Source organism: Rhinatrema bivittatum, chromosome 1 (assembly GCF_901001135.1).
Source record: "Rhinatrema bivittatum chromosome 1, aRhiBiv1.1, whole genome shotgun sequence".
NCBI classification, from domain to species: domain Eukaryota; kingdom Metazoa; phylum Chordata; class Amphibia; order Gymnophiona; family Rhinatrematidae; genus Rhinatrema; species Rhinatrema bivittatum.
The window spans coordinates 738659164-738676067 of NC_042615.1; the positions used below are offsets into that span (position 1 = coordinate 738659164).

A 16904-nucleotide genomic window follows, 5' to 3' on the forward strand; every position below is an offset into this window, starting at 1 on the left:
CCAGTCATTAATTCAAATTTGATCATATTATGATCACTATTGCCAAGCGGCCCCACCACAGTTACCTCTCTCACCAAATCCTGTGCTCCACTGAGAATTAGATCTAAAATTGCTCCCTCTCTTGTTGGTTCCTGAACCAATTGCGCCATAAAACTGTCATTTATTCCAATCAGGAACTTTATCTCTCTAGCATGTCCCGATGATACATTTACCCAGTCAATATCGGGGTAATTGAATTTTCCCATTATTACCACACTACCAATTTGGTTAGCTTCCCTAATTTCTCTTAGCATTTCACTGTCCGTCTCACGATCTTGACCAGGTGGACGATTGTATATTCCTATCCCTATAGTCTTCCCCAACACACAAGGGATTTCTACCCATAAAGATTTGATTGTGCATTTAGTCTCATGCAGGATGTTTATCCTGTTGTCTCTATGCCATCCCGGACATAAAGCGCTACACCACCTCCCGGGTGCTCCTCTCTGTCATTGCGATATAATTTGTACCCCGGTATAGCACTGTCCCATTGGTTGTCTTCCTTCCACCATGTTTCTGAGATGCCAATTAAGTCTATGTCATCATTCACGCTATACATTCTAATTATCCCATCTTACTACTTAGACTTCTGGCATTAGTATGCAAACATTTCAAAGTTTGTTTTTTGTTTGTATTTTCATTCTGCTTTTTAATTGATAGGGATAAGTTAGAATTTTTTAGCTCAGGTGAGTTTTTAGTTACAGGCACTTGGACTACTTTTCTTATTATTGGAACCTCACTGTCTGGATGCCCTAATTCTAATGCATCATTAGTATCATTTGAAGATACCTCCCTCCGAACCATGCGCTGCTGAGCGACTGTCTGCATTCCCCTTTGTTCTAGTTTAAAAGCTGCTCTATCTCCTTTTTAAAGGTTAGCGCCAGCAGTCTGGTTCCACCCTGGTTAAGGTGGAGCCCATCCCTTCGGAAGAGACTCCCCCTTCCCCAAAAGGTTCCCCAGTTCCTTACAAAATGAATCCCTCTTCCTTGCCCAATCGTCTCATCCACGTATTGATACTCCGGAGCTCTGCCTGCCTCTGGGGACCTGCACGTGGAACAGGAAGCATTTCAGAGAATGCTACCCTGGAGGTTCTGAATTTAAGCTTTCTACCTAAGAACCTAAATTTGGCTTCCAGAACCTCCCCTCCCACGTTTTCCTATGTCGTTGGTGCCCACATGAACCATGACAGCCGGCTCCTCCCCAGCACTGTCTAAAATAGCAGGGATGCCTGGAGGAATAAGAGTGATGCAAGTGCAAGCAGAAGTAAACTCCGCATCATGGAAAACAATACAGCAGAGCTCTGATAAGAAAACACCAACAAAAACAGTGAATCTAGATCTTCCTAGATACAGGAAGGACCCAGAGACAAGAAAGGCTCTTGGACAAAAACCGCAGTTTCCTTCTATGTGAGAAAAAAACAAAAAACAAACTGGAGCCAAGAGCCCTCCAGAAAGAAATTGTCATCCACTGGCATCGAAAAGATTGAATGTATCTGGAGAAGAATGCCCAGGTTTGGCTGGTAGGCTGAATGAGCAGAAGAAATCCAAGCAATGCTTGGAAGAACAAGCAGCAAACCATGTCAGGTCCTGGGACAGACACTGCATGCCAAAGCATCAGACTTAGCTGACTGTGCAGGACAGTGTTAGGGTTTTCAGGGGATGAGGAACAATCCCCAAAACAGACCTGTAGCCCAAAACTCCCAAGCAGGGAGAAGAGATAGGCTTGAAGCTCACACACCTGTCAGAACAGGTACATTTATCCTGTCACAGAATCGCAAGGGGAGCAGAAAAGCCCTTTGGGCAACCTAGAGAAGGAGAAAAACTAAGGCAGAACTGGCCAGAGAGCGGTGAAAATAAGTGGGAAAAAAAACGTGGTGTATCCTTCTCTGCATATATACAGAGATATACCACGGGTGCCTTATCATTACCGTCTCTCTCCCCAACAATTCAATCGGAAGTCAGAAGAAGTGAAGAATACAAGGAGGCAGACTGGTAGACTACCGGGGCAAGCACAAGTCACCTGGTTGTCTATCAAGCGAACAACTCACTGCTGAAACCAGCAGGGAGTAACCCACTGAAATGGAGCCTTCAGTCTTCTTAAAACAGCAGAAATTGAGAGCGACTGCCCCAGGGGAGAAATTCCAAAGGCTTCACTAGGAGATGGGAAGCTGGGGAGTTGCATGTGCAAACCAGGGTAAAACATGATTTCATTACCAGCCCGGAAACCTGAAGAGCATCAGGGTACGCCCAGGGTAATCTAGGAACAGAGTACCAAGCACCCAGCTGAGGTATCAGTACCCCAGTCATGAGTGCCTAAACTTCCCCTCCTAAGGGAGCACATGGCCCAGCAATGGACAACATTGCATGACCCAGGACTCCTCTGTCCGCAGACAGGGTTATCCCTAAAATGGGGACGTATAGCTTGCAAGCCACTGCAACCAATGAGCAGCACCCTCTGTTGCAGGTTCCTTGTCCCCCTCAGCCATGGATATGGCGATAGGCTGAGAGGCGAGAATGACTAGCAATAATGGTCCTTATCAAAATATGCCTGTTGAGCTCAGCAGATATCAAAGATGACTCCTGGATGGTAAAAACCCCTAATTTTCACCGGGGAGCTACTCTGGAAAGGCTCCCTCACAAAATAGACCTGCTGTACCTTAGGACAACCTAGAGATAGTGCTATCGCTTAGCCGGCTCTCGGATCTCATGAGGAACCGAAAGCAACCGCCAGACAGAAGCAGTGACATGCCTTCTCCGGTAAACAGAGATTGAGGGACACTTCTTGTAGGGGTGGACAACCAGACGTCCAAAGGGAACCCATAAGAGTTGCCCTGGAATGCAGTTGAATCCCTTCTTCCTAAAAGGGCAGGACTGCAACGGGAATCGGGACCTCCCGATCCCAAAAAACCTGTCAACTCTCCAGTTGAGAGTTGAGACACAATCACTGATCACCGAGGTTCAGAAGTGACCAATCTGCCACTGGCAGCCACCCTCGGATGGGGAAGGCCACCATGGTAATCAAAAGGGCCCCAGCAAAAATGGTCAAATGATGACCGCTGCCATCTCCCAGCCCTGGCCTACAAGAAGTTGCATCAATTCAAAGAATCGATGCTCCGGTTCAGCAATAAACCTGCCAGTCGGAGCCCTAGGGGCTTCCCCACAAAGAGGATTTGTGACATGGAAGGGGGCAAAAGACATATTCCTCCTCTGAGGAAGGAGAAGACTGCCAACACTACCCTCCTGGTGTCTACTCTCCATAGAGTTCAACCACGAATGAAGTCCTAGGTCAGTCCTGTAGCTATGGCATACAACCTGTTGTGCCCACCATGAAGGAAACACATACATACACCCATACAGTAGAGGGTATTTGGAGAAAAGAGCCCACTGCCAACAAAGCAACCTGCTGTTGTGGGGCAGGCACTTGGAGAATTCCTGAACCTGTTTCCAGAGGTTCTTGGAGTATTGCATCATCTACAGCTGGTAGAAAGCAATATGGGCAATCAACATGGCGCCCTAAAACACCTTCCTACCCAGCGCATCCAGCAACTTGTGCTCCTGACCTGGAGGAGCGGAGGCATGGGTGTGGGAACACTTGGCCTTTTTGAGGGCAGACTCCACTACGACTGACTGATGAGAGAGTTGATGCCTCTCAAACCCCAAGGCATGCTGTACTAAATAAACAGCATCTGCTGTCCGATTTAACAGAGGCACGGAGATGGGATGTTTGCAAATCCTAAGGAGTAACTCCTTGAAAATTTCATGGACGGGAACAGCCATCACCTCCTTCGAAGTGTCGACAAATTGGAGAACCTCCAGCATCTTATGCCTGGCACCCTCTTCTGTCAGAAGCTGAAATGGAATGGTTTCTGTCATAGCCGGACAAATTCTGCAAAGGTCAGGCCCTCAGACAGGGATCAAAGCTGCACCTATGGAGGAGATGGGTCCGAGAAGAAGACTCGAAGTATCATCCCTCATGGGTCAATCGGGGCTGATCACCCAGAGACACTAGTGGCGGGCCCCTGCCCAGGCTCCTCGGCTTGGGCACTGATGGCACCAAAGGACCCAGAACAGGACTGGGCAATGCCAGCCGCGAACTGCGATGGGCTTTCCTCTTCAGAGCATCGATGGACCCCAGGCACCGGCAGCGGATGCAGAGGAAGACTGCCAAGAAGAACATCGAAGAGCTCCAGCAGTGGTGCTAACATCGGGGGTACAGGCTCCAGCACCAGAGGGGCCAGCAGTTCAATGCACCCTGCATTATAACTCCTCCTGGAAATCTGAAGACAGGAAGGACCGAGGAGGGGGAGGCGTCACCAGATCTCCCTCGGAGCCCCAAGGAGATCGATGCCCGGCATCAATATCAGTGGGGAACACCTGGAACTCCCGGGTTCAATGGAGGACGGTGCCTCCTCTCCACAGGGTCGCTTCGGGGGCATCAGAGCAAGCGCCGGTGCTGATCCGAGCCTAGTGCTATGTGTGGATGGAGACCAGTGGCGATGTTTCCAGCACTTCCCATGGTGCTCAGCCCAGTCCTTCGCCAGTGCTGAGGAAGAAGGAGACGATCCCAACTTCCTGGATCATGAAGAGACCGATGATGGTCGATCCCTGGCACTTTTCTCGAAGACCCTGGGCAAAGGGGTGAACAGTGATGGCTTGGTGCCTATAGGTTCACCTCGGCCCTTTGAAGTTGATGCCCCTGACGCCGGAGTCGAGGGTTCAGATTTCTTTGAACCAAAAGCTTCTCCATTTTATCCAGGCAAACGTGCCGACCCTTGGGGGTCATCTGGTCGCAAAAACGACACCCCCGAACATCGTACAATGCCCCCAGGCAGAGGATACACACCACATATGGATCAGTGAGGGACATGGTCTGGGGGCACCGGGGGCACTGACGAAACCCTATGAGCATTTACAAAAAAGGCCCAGTGAGCAGTCAATGATTAGCAGACAGTTAAGAAGAAAACCACCGGGAATTGACTGCACAGGAGAAAAAAAAAGTACCACGCCGCCCGATAAACTAAGTCGGAGGATGGAGAGGGATACGGAGCACGGGGAAAAAAATATATATATCGAATCAATCAGGAAAAAGCTTTCCAATATAAAAAAGCGTGCACGAGCTCCATAACTGTGAGATGATAGCCCTGTGGAAGAGACTGGAGAGGGACCCCGCGTGGATGCATGGATAATGGAATGCTGGCCATGGTCAGTATGCCAGTCAAAGTTTCTAGAAACTCTGACCTAAGTTTTCCATGCCCGGCTTCATCTGATGATGTCACCCATGTGTGGGGACTACCATCCTGCTTGTTCTAAGAGAATGCCACCTACCATTGCCCAAGGCCTTGCCGTACCCAACTGTGCATGATGTGCTCCATTGTCACAGTAACTCCCAGTGGAGTGCATAGGAACAGTGTGATGACAGCATTCCCAGTATCACTGGGGGGTCTAGGATTGGTGTGGTGGTGATCTATTGCTTTGCCCACTCCAGTACCTGATAATTCTCCAAGAGGTGGACACAACCCTTGAAATTTCATCAAGAATAGCTAACTGCCGTTTCCCTCATGGAATGACAGCAACAAAATCCATGGTGACCAACGGTACCCCATGGTGCTCTGTGGTCATGTCCTGCGGCATCCGACCGGGTCCACTATTGCCCACAGTGGTGACGGCACCCATACGGCCCATAGTGCTTTCACACTCACCAACAATTGATCACATCAAAGGCACTAAACAATGCTGCACCCAGGGCTTCAACGGCACTTGAACAAATCTTGATTAGTTAGACGGTATATAGCATCATCCCCGGCGCCAAAGGTGGCCGCGGACCTCAATAACCAGGCGGCATCGATAGAGACCCCAGTGCCCGAAGGCGTCGATGGACCGGCGGTACCAAGGATTCCAGGGGCGCCTGCAGGCAGAGGCTCTGCAGCGCCAACACACCTCATCAGTGCCCAGAGGAACTGATGACTGCCCACGCCATCAACTATTCCCCTCGGCTTACCTATTCACTCTCGAAATTGGACTACCGCAATTCCTTGGCCTTCCCTACACTACCATCAAGCCCCTCCAAATACTGCAGAACGCCATGGCGAGAGTCCTGACCAACACCCATAAAGCTGAGCACATTACCCCTATTCTTAAGGAATTGCACTGGCTCCCCATCCCAGCCCGTATAATACATAAAACCCTCACTATCATCCACAAATCCCTCTACAGCCAAAACCTCTCTTGGCTTGACAATCCCCCCTGTTTCTGCTCCTCCGACCGGCCATCGAGATCAGTTCATCAAGGAACCCTCTTCACCCCCTCTCTCAAAACTGCACACCTTTCCTCCACCAGGGAGCGAGCCATCTCCATAGCCGGCCCATCCCTATGGAATTCCATGCCCGTAGAGCTCAGATTGGAAGCCTGCACAAAAAAATTCAAAAAAGGTTTGAAGACCTGGCTCTTCAACCAATCCTACCCAGATGAACCCCCCCTAGCCTCCCTCACTCTCTCCCTCCCTGTACTCAGTTCCAACTTTGCTCCTCACCTACCCCTGCAACCTGCTATTACACTTTCAACTGACCATCATATACTCAATGTTGCCATTGTATATTCAACTTTTGCTCTCATACTCTCCAACTTACTATTTTATATATAGTTTGATACTTACTAATTTGTATACTGTTTGACACTTACTATTTTGTATACACTCTGTATTTCTGCATTATACACTGTTGTTGCTTACTATATTTGTATACTGTTTGATGCTTACCTCTCATGCCTAGTATTATCCTGTTGTTAATCCTATTTTACATCCTTGGACAGCTGTCCTTCTGGTTTTGCTCTATCCTTTTTCCGCCCTTTCACCTTAGAACTCCTCGCTGCCCCCTCTCCCTCCCCCTGTTCTTTGTATTTTCTACTCAGTTCTATGTAAACCGTTATGATGTTTATTTGAATAATGGCATAAAAAAAAACATTAAACAAATAAATAAATAATAAAATAAATATTCTTCCAAGAACATGAATGCTGCGAGCTCAATGGCATCCCTCATAAGCAGCTATGGCCAATGATAGCCTCGCTAGTGCTCATTAACACTGATGGTGCATTAATCTAGGCAGGGCCTCAGATGACCCCAATCCCATCAGCTCAGGGCACCCAAGATCATCCGCATCAATGCTGCCTCAGTGCCCAGTTGGGACTCCACCAAGGAGCCTCGAGGGCACCAGACCATTAATTCTGGATGCCTTGGCATACCAGGATGCTTGAATAATGGCGACCCTGGCGCACAATTCGTTCAAGGCCAAAATCCCTGTCACTCGAGGGCTTCAGTGGCTCTTGAGGGTTCTCAAGAGTCCTGGTGGTCGACAGCCTTGTGGACCAACAAGGCGCTCAATGGCGATCCCAGTGCCTTGTTGGTGATGCTCGACATTGTTGAGTGTGGCAAAGATAGGCAATGGTGGCAAACATGGCGGTCCTGCTCCTCGATGTCATTAAGGTTGTATGGTATCTGAGCAGCTCTGCACTGCGATGGCCCCGAGGGTGGCCACAGCATCGAGGCCATGCACCTTAATGGAATCGAGGGCATCGATGGCACCAAGAGCAGCTCCGATGGCATCAAGGGGCCCATGGCGCTTGATGGCAGACCTGGTCCCCGACACTAGAGATCGGTGTTGCTACTCTTCCACATTAAGGCCCAATGCATTCGATGACTCCTGTGTATCGAGACTCCACATCCACAGATGCCTACAGCACCTTGACAGTGTCAAGGGTAACCATGGCACTCAACGGCAGTCCTGACCTCCAATGCAGTCCTGACATGCGTCAGATCAATGGTGCGCTGGTCATAGATGTGCATGGGCAACCGTTACTGGGCATGGCACCGAAGGTGCGGCAGCAAGCTGCTTGCCCAGGCTCCTGCTCACCCTCTCTAGCAAGGAGACTGCCATCACCAACAAGCAGGAGGGGAGGCTACATCATCATCCAGGGCTCCTGCCCGTGGAGACAAATTCCTTTGAATGTGGGAAGGATGTGATTCTCCCCACAAGGAACAGTGTAGTCCTCAATCTCTGCACTTTCTGAATCTCCATCAATGCCGATTGATCAGCGAAATGACATATCTCCTGCCTGGGTAGAACTCAAGTGATTCCCCAGGCTCAGTGGCCTACATGGATTTCCTATGGACTGCATTCAGTCAATCCTTCCAGCACTTGACAAATGTACAAAAACAGATAGAACAAGGACAAGTCACAGATACTAAACTGCTAGTGTAGTATTTTTTTTTTTTTTTAATAAGGGATAGAAATAGACTCTACGAGACTGAACAGCTACTAAGGCCTGCCATGCAGCTGGCAGACAGAGGAAAGAAGAAGAAAAAGGAAACAAAATAAAACTACCGTAAAGTAAAGGAAAGAAAACATCTGCAGTTCTAGAATAAGTCAATTACAAAAACTGAGAATAGAGCAAAGCTGAATACCGTGATACACAAGACTCAAGCGATCACTTGGCTCCGTGGGGGAGGAAAAAAAAAAAAAAAAGACTGAGGGCAGAGTGATGACTACAGCTGCACATGCTCAGTAGGGAATGTTTGAAAGTTCTAGATTCTTTGAGATTAATGTTCTGTGCCAGGCTCCATCCGATGATGCTACCCATGTGTGAGGATTACCATCCTGCTTGCCCTCGGAGAAACTAAGTTCATTCTGATGAAATGGGGGTTATGAGGAGTGCGCCACAAGGATTAGTCTTTGATTCAGTTCTCTTCAATATTGTCATCAGCAATATTGTAGAACTATCAGGAAATGTTTGCTTTCTTGTGGATGATACCAAAATCTGACAGTCTGGCAGTTGTGGAAAACATGAGGAGGGATCTAGTGAAGCTTGAGGAATGGTCCAGAGTTTGGCAGTTAGACTTTAATGCTAAAAAAGGCAGGATTATGTATGTAAGTTGCAAATACCCAATGGAATAGTACAATATAGGGGGTAATGTTCTTCTGTTGCTACTCTTCCACATTAAGGCCCAATGAGTTCGATGACTCCTGTGTATCGAGACTCCACGTCCACAGATGCCTACGTCACCTTGACAGTGTCACCTATTTGGCACTCTTTAATCTTAAGAGATTACAAGTCAAACCACAATTCCACATATTTAATGCAAGCCAAACAGGTAGAAAAGGTGACAGCAAAAGCAAAAAGGATGCTTGGGTGCATAGGGAAAATAGCCAACAGGAAAAAAGGAGGTGATAATACCTTTGTATAAGTCTCTGGTGATACCTCATTTGGATTAATGACAGAAGTCGGGTGGCATCTTATACATCTGATGAAATGGACTCTGTCCTTGAAAGCTCATGCTTCAATAAATTGGTTAGTCTATAAGGTGCCACCCAACTCGTCATTTTTGCTACACCAGGCTAACATGACTATTCTTTTGAACATTTGGATAAATGTATACAATTCTGGAGCCCCTACCTTTAAAAGGAAGCCTGCACAAAAGAATTCAAAAAAGTTGAATACAGTTGGTCCAGAGGGCAGCCACTAAAACAGTCAACAGTCTTCATCATAAAACATATGGGGATAGACTTAAAGACCTAAATACCGGTACATATACCCTGGAGGAAATGAGGAAAATAAAAGAAAATTATTCCTTACCTGCTAATTTTCGTTCCTGTAGTACCATGGATCATTCCAGACGGTGGGTTATGTCCCCCGTCCAGCAGATGGAGTCAGAACAAAAAATTCCCAGGGGAGGTCGCTTATAGCCACGCCTCCCCTGGCTCAATCCTCAGTAACAGACTATCAAAGCCAATAGAGAAGAGATAATACAAACAGAGGGATCAAGTGAACCAAACAAAAAGCCAACTGGCTAAAAATTGGAAACTAGTTTGTAACTAAAAAACCGAAAAACTGTAAAACTTGCAAACAGTAATGAGATAAAAGTACAGTCTGAAGTACCAAAAATATAGAAAAGACTGAAACTAGAGACAGGTAAGCAGGGATGACCCCAATAACACGAAACCCCCAAAATAAGGGAGGGTGTCTGGAATGATCCATGGTACTACAGGAACGAAAATTAGCAGGTAAGGAATAATTTTCTTTTCCCTGTACGTACCAGGATCATTCCAGACGGTGGGATGTACCAAAGCTTTCCCATCATGGGTGGGCCGTGGACAGCCCTGCCCGAAGAACCCTGTCTCCCAGTTGTCCGAGAGAGGAAGCTCGGACATCCAGACGATAATGTCTGGTAAAAGTGTGAATTGACTTCCAAGTGGCCGCTCTACAGATCTCCTGAATAGGTACAGAAGAACTCTCAGCCCAGGAGGTCGCTTGGCCTCGTAGAGAGTGAGCCTTAATCACCAACGGCGGAGACTTACCTACTCCAAGATATGCCGCTATGATCGCTCCCTATAACCAGCGAGCAATGGACTGCTTCGAAGCCATACATCCCTTCCGAGGTCCCGACCAAAGAACAAATAAATGATCTGAGAGCCGGAACTCATTGGTTATCTCCAGATAGTGCAATAGGACTCGCTTTACATCCAGCTTGCAAAGATCAGCCGGTTCTGAGGAAGAAAAGGAAGGAAGGTCCACCGACTGATTGAGATGGAAATTGGAGACCACCTTAGGCAAGAAGGAAGGAACAGTACGCAAGGAAACCCCATCAGGCGAAAACGAAGATATGGCTCTCGGCAGGAGAGAGCCTGCAACTCCGAAATTCGTCATGCAGAACTAATTGCCACCAGGAAAACTGTCTTAAGAGTGACATCCTTAAGGGTAGCCAAACGCAAAGGTTCAAAGGGAGAGGAGCAGAGAGCTCGAAGCACCAGGTTCAAATTCCACGAAGGACAAGGTGATCGGATTGGAGGCTTCAAGTGCTTGACCCCTCTAAGGAAGCGCATAATATCTGGATGAGAAGACAGAAGACTGCCGTCTGTCCCCTGAAGAAAAGCCGCCAAGGCCGCCACCTGAACCCGGAGAGAATTATAGGCTAGCCCGAGATCCAATCCCGCCTGCAAGAAAGAAAGAATCTGTACAACTGAAGCCTGTGGAGCCTGAATGTGCTTGAAGACACACCATTCTTCGAAGACTTTCCATACCCGGACATAGGTAACCGACGTGGAAGTCTTTCGTGCCCGTAACATAGTGGAAATAACTGGTTCAGGGTAACCGCAACGTCTTAACCTGCGCCTCTCAAAAGCCAGGCCGCAAGACAGAAGCGATCTGCCTCTGGAAAAAATATTGGACCCTGGCGAAGTAACCGTGGGAGGTGCCCCAGTCGAAGAGGATTCTCCATCGCCAACTGGAGGAGATCCGCGAACCACGGGCGTCGAGGCCATTCCGGTGCAACGAGTATCACTGGACCCTGATGAGCTTCTATTCTTCGAATGACCTTTCCCACCAGAGGCCACGGTGGAAAGACATACAGAAGGGACTGTTGAGGCCAAGGGAGTACCAGTGCATCGACTCCTTCTGCACCGTGCTCCCTTCTTCGGCTGAAGAAGCGAGCTGCCTTTGCATTCCTGGCCGTTGCCATGAGGTCCAGGCGAGGAACTCCCCAGCGTTCGATGATCAGAGCCATCGCTTCCTCCGAGAGTTCCCATTCTCCCGGATCCAGGTGTTGTCGGCTGAGAAAATCCGCCTGTACGTTTTCGACGCCTGCTATATGGGAGGCTGCTAGACGGAGAAGATGACGCTCCGCCCAATCCATTAGTCGGTCGATCTCTAATGACACCAACCGACTCCTTGTGCCTCCTTGACGGTTGATGTACGCTACCGTGGTAGCGTTGTCCGATAGAACTCGAACCGCTCTGAGACGTAGAAGGTGTAGGAAACCCCACAGGGCAAGACGAGCTGCTCTTGCCTCTAAACGGTTTATGGGCCAAGACGATTGTTCCTTCGACCACTTTCCCTGTATCGCACTGTCCTGACAGACCGCACCCCAGCCCGAGAGACTGGCATCTGTGGTCACTATGATCCAGTCTGGAGAATGCAGGGAAACACCTTGAGCTAGATTCAAGGGGTCCATCCACCACACAAGACTGCGTCTTGCAAAGTCTGGAATTGGAAGGATCACCTGGTATTCCCGGGACACTGGCTTCCAACGGGAAAGCAATGCCCTCTGAAGTGGTCGTAGATGAGCAAACGCCCATGGCACTAGGTCGATGGTGGAGGCCATGGTTCCTAGAACCTGAAGATAGTCCCACGCCCTCGGGAACTCGAGAGCCAAGAACCTGATGATCTGCTCGCGCAGAACCTGCGCCCTCTCTTGGGTGAGGAACACCATGGCAGCTCTTGTGTCGAAGTGGGCACCCAGAAAGTTCAAAGTCTGAGAAGGTTGAAGCTTGCTTTTTGTAAAATTGACTATCCACCCCAGGGTCTGGAGAAGCTGAATTACCCTGTCGACCGCCTGAATTCCCTGTGACTGTGATTTCGCCCTGATGAGCCAATCGTCCAGGTAAGGGTGTACCAGAATTCCTTCCCTCCTGAGCGCCGCTGCAACTACGATTATTATCTTTGTGAAAACTCGAGGTGCCGTGGCTAGGCCAAAAGGTAAAGCCCGGAACTGAAAATGCTGGTCTAAAATCTTGAAGCGAAGATAACGTTGATGGGAAGGAAGAATCGGAATATGTAGGTATGCCTCCGTCAGATCCAAGGAGGCCAAGAATTCTCCCGGATGTACAGCCGCCAAGACCGAACGCAGAGTCTCCATGCGAAATCGAGGAACGCGGAGGGAGTTGTTGACTGTTTTGAGATCCAAGATTGGACGAAACGTACCTTCCTTCTTGGGCACTATGAAATAGATGGAATAGTGACCCCGTCCTAGTTCGGAGACCGGAACCGGCACAATTGCCCCCAAGGCAAGTAGACGATTTAAGGTCTGTCGAACTGCCTGGCGTTTGAGAAGAGATCCGCAAGGTGAGAAAAGGAATCTGTTTGGTGGAGCGCGTACAAAATCTAACGCGTAGCCATGTCTTAGAATACTTAGAACCCATTGGTCTGAGGTTATTTGGACCCACGCCTTGTAGAAGAGCGCAAGTCGACCCCCCAGCCGGGGAATCGACTCATGGGTCCGCCTGGCATCATTGAGACGACTTAGTCGAGGTGCCCGCACCTTGACCATCCTTACCGGGTCGACGGCCTCGAAAGGACCGATTCCAAGTGTGTGAACGAGATGAAGGAGGTCGAGGTGGTTGTTGTCTGGTGGGACGCCCTCTGCGTTGATTACGATATCGGCCTCTGTTAGTATTAAAAGACCTGTACGAGCGTGGCCGATCCTCTGGTAACTTGTGAACTGTATTCTCATTAAGGGATTTAATAATCTGATCCAGGTCCTCACCAAACAGGTACTTGCCCTTAAAGGGAAGAGACCCAAGACGCGTCTTGGATGAAGCATCCGCGGACCAATTCCTTAACCAAAGGAGGCGGTGTGCCGACACCGCTGCAACCATGGCTCTAGCTTGAACCCTAATAAGGTCATAGAGAGCATCAGCCCCATAAGCTACTACTGCCTCCAATCTTTCAGCCTGTTGAGCCTCAGAATCTGGAAGAGCCTGTGAAGTAAGCAGCTGTTGCACCCATCGGAGTCCTGCCCGCTGTGCTAACGAACTACAAATAGCAGCTCGCATACCCAGAGCTGAAACCTCGAAAACTCTCTTCAGGAAGACTTCCAATTTCCTATCCTGAATATCTTTCAATGCTGTTCCGCCAGTGACAGGAATGGTGGTGTGTTTAGTCACAGCAGAAACAGCCGAATCCACAGCAGGAACCTTAAGAAGTTCCAAAAAATCCGCTGGCAAAGGATATAATTTGTCCATAGCTCTACCAACCCTAAGATTAGCCTCAGGAGTGTCCCATTCTCTGGAAATTAGCTGTAGAATAGAATGATGCGTAGGAAAAGCCTTTGCTAGTGGACGAAGACCTGCTAAAAGAGGATCCCCCTTTTTAATATTAGGATCTGGAGCCACTGGATCCGGAGGAGGGTCAATATCCATCTCCTGTAGGATGTGTGGTATAAGTTCCTCTAGCTCTCCAGCTTGAAAAATTCTGAGAACCCTGGGATCATCTCCCTCGACATGAGCCACCAGGGAAGGATCATCAGAGAGTGGATCCAGAGAGGGATCTCCACCCCCTACTGGCTGCGGAGCTGCTGGAGTGGGCAGGGAACACCCAGAAATTCCTGGGCGTCCCTTCGGAGGAGAGGTGTCACCTTGGGGAAAGAGACTTCCCAGGGAAGGTATCGTACAAGGCAGCTTAGCTGGAGGAGGACCCCCTCCCCCCAGAAAGCTGTCTCTGCTGCATACAAATGCTCTGTGCATCAGAACTACAAACTCAGGAGAGAAAAAATCATGAGAAGATGCCCCAGGCCGAGACACAGGCTGAACTCCGGCAGCAGAGATAGGCAGGGAAGTAGAAAATTGAGCGTCTGTATTCTCCTCAGAGAAACCATCGTTTGTAGCTGAGGACAAAATGGCCGCCGTTGCCGCGGACGACGGAAACGGAGCGTGTCTCTTTCGTTCCCCCCGGTCCTGAAGACGCTCGACCTCCCTCGCAGGAGGGCTGTCTTCCCCTTCTGAAGACATACTGACAGAAAAAAATTTTTCGGTCGGAGCAGGTAAGAAACTGAAACCTGACAGGAGGGAGGAGGAGGGGCAGCACGCGCGCGAAAAAATTTAAGCAGTCAAACTTTACAGAGAGACTGAAGGTCCGGCCCGGTTACCCACCCACCGACCCGAGAAAACCGTCGAGGAATGTGACCTCTCGACGGCAGGTGGCCCCGGGGAATATTAGGTCGCGGGGCCGCGGGTCGGGAAGAAAAAATTTCAGACTGCCGTCCACCTCAAGGGTGGGGCGGGTACAAGCGGCTTCGGGCAAAAGGGGAGGGATCGGCACCACCGATGTGCTCCCTCGGACCTAAAAGCCCCTAGTAGTTCTTTCTTTCCTCAAATAAATGACGCCCTAAAACAAAAAATTAAACACTTACCTCCAACCCTGTGATAAAAAAGGGAAGAGGTAGGAAAGAAAGAAATAAGACAGAAATACAGCCTGTCAGCAAGAAAAATTGTTCTCTGAGGAACAAAAAGAAATTGCTTTATCTAAAACTAAATAGTTAAAATAAATTTAGTAGTAAGCAACTTGATCCCTCACAGCAAAATAAAATAAATTAGAAAACCCTAAGGCTTGATGCTGGGGACCGCAGTGTCCCCTGCTCAACATCTGCTGGAGTCAGAACTATACTGAGGATTGAGCCAGGGGAGGCGTGGCTATAAGGGACCTCCCCTGGGAATTTTTTGTTCTGACTCCATCTGCTGGACGGGGGACATAACCCACCGTCTGGAATGATCCTGGTACGTACAGGGAACATTTAAATACTTCCAAGCAATAAATGCACAGGAAGTCCTGGAACAAGGAGTCGTGGTATGAGGGTGAAAGGGGGTTCATTCAGGAGTAATCTGAGAAAAGATTTCTTTACAGAAAGAGTGGTGGACCAATGAAACAGCCTTCCTGCTGAGGTGATGGAAATAAGGAACATATTAAAATGAGGGTTAGGAAGGTTCTATAAAGCTGACCAGGTGATGTGGCAACAGGATGGTCCAAATGTTCTTTATCTGTCATCATGTTGCATACTTCTATAGAAGGAAATGTATTCCTTCATTCTTCGTCTCACCAAGGTGTTTTTTCTCTCACTTCCTCCAGTACCTTCCCCTCACAAGCCTCTTGTTCTCCTCCTCACCCCCCTATTTCCCCATCCTCTTACTCTCCTTTCTCTAGTGTCCCACCTATGATGCAAGCCTCTCATTCTCCTCGCCTTGCTACTGCCTACCATCATCCTTGATCAGGGTCAAAGACAGCAACTCCCTCCCTCCTTCTGGGACCCAACTGGGGCAGAAAGTACTTCTTCCTCCTGGGCCCACCAATGCTGCCTGCTCCTGGGTTCTTATCAGGAGCCAAGATGACATTATCATATTCAGCAAGGGCTGTCACAGATGAATGGACTTTCAAAACCCTGAGAATACCTATCTTCTGGTATTTAAATGAATAAACTAATCCCATAAAACAGCCATTTTATTATTTTGAAATATGTGATAAGATTTATACTAAAAATGCTTCTTATGAATATTCTTTGTGGATATCAATCAGCGGTTCTGGACATACTGCCATAAGTCAAATGTGACCAGATTTACTCAAGATTCTCTGAAGAAATCACAATAATGTGAGAAAACATCTGGATCTTAAAGACTTTTCTTATTAATGAAGTTTTGTTTGCTGAATAGCTTTTCTGCTCCTTTATTATATTTTATAATTTAGTCAATATATATATAATTTTTAGCCTTTGCACTGGATAATATCCCATGGGGAATATATGAACTTCACCTGGAATCCCCTTAAGAGTTTTGTATCTGCAATGTAGTTCTTCATATTTTAGGTTTGTCTTATTTTTGTTCCTTGATTAGGGGACTGCTGGTACCTGCATACATTTTCTCCATTTTGCACATAAAGCTTGGACTTATATCATAAGGCATCAAACTTTATTATTCTCACTTCACAGATGAAATGCTACATATTAGGAGTACAAGCTCTGGTAAGTAGTGCATCATTACTACCTGCACATTAAAGCAATTACTGGTTCAAATGGGTTGTTTTCCTTATTGAGTTCTAAAATCATTGATCAATATGGTTTCATATCTGCTGTAATTTTGTCATCCTTCTTTAGAAAGAAAAATAAGCAATCAAAATCAGAGCCTGTTGTCCACCATCCTTTCTTCTCCACTAGTGACCACCAATACCAAAGATTTACCAAGTCATGTGTCTAGAACAAACTGTGAATGCCCAGAATATAAACAGATATACTAACAAATATTATTTAAATTGTCCATGTATCATTTTTCATTTCT

The 16904-nt window shown here is 48.0% G+C and overlaps 1 protein-coding gene across 4 annotated transcripts in view; it reads right to left on the reverse strand.

The window, feature by feature from the left end:
- Window positions 1-16904, reverse strand: part of NNT (nicotinamide nucleotide transhydrogenase) — a 404867-nt gene that overhangs the window by 178295 nt on the left and 209668 nt on the right. The gene's annotated exons all lie outside the window — the stretch shown is intronic.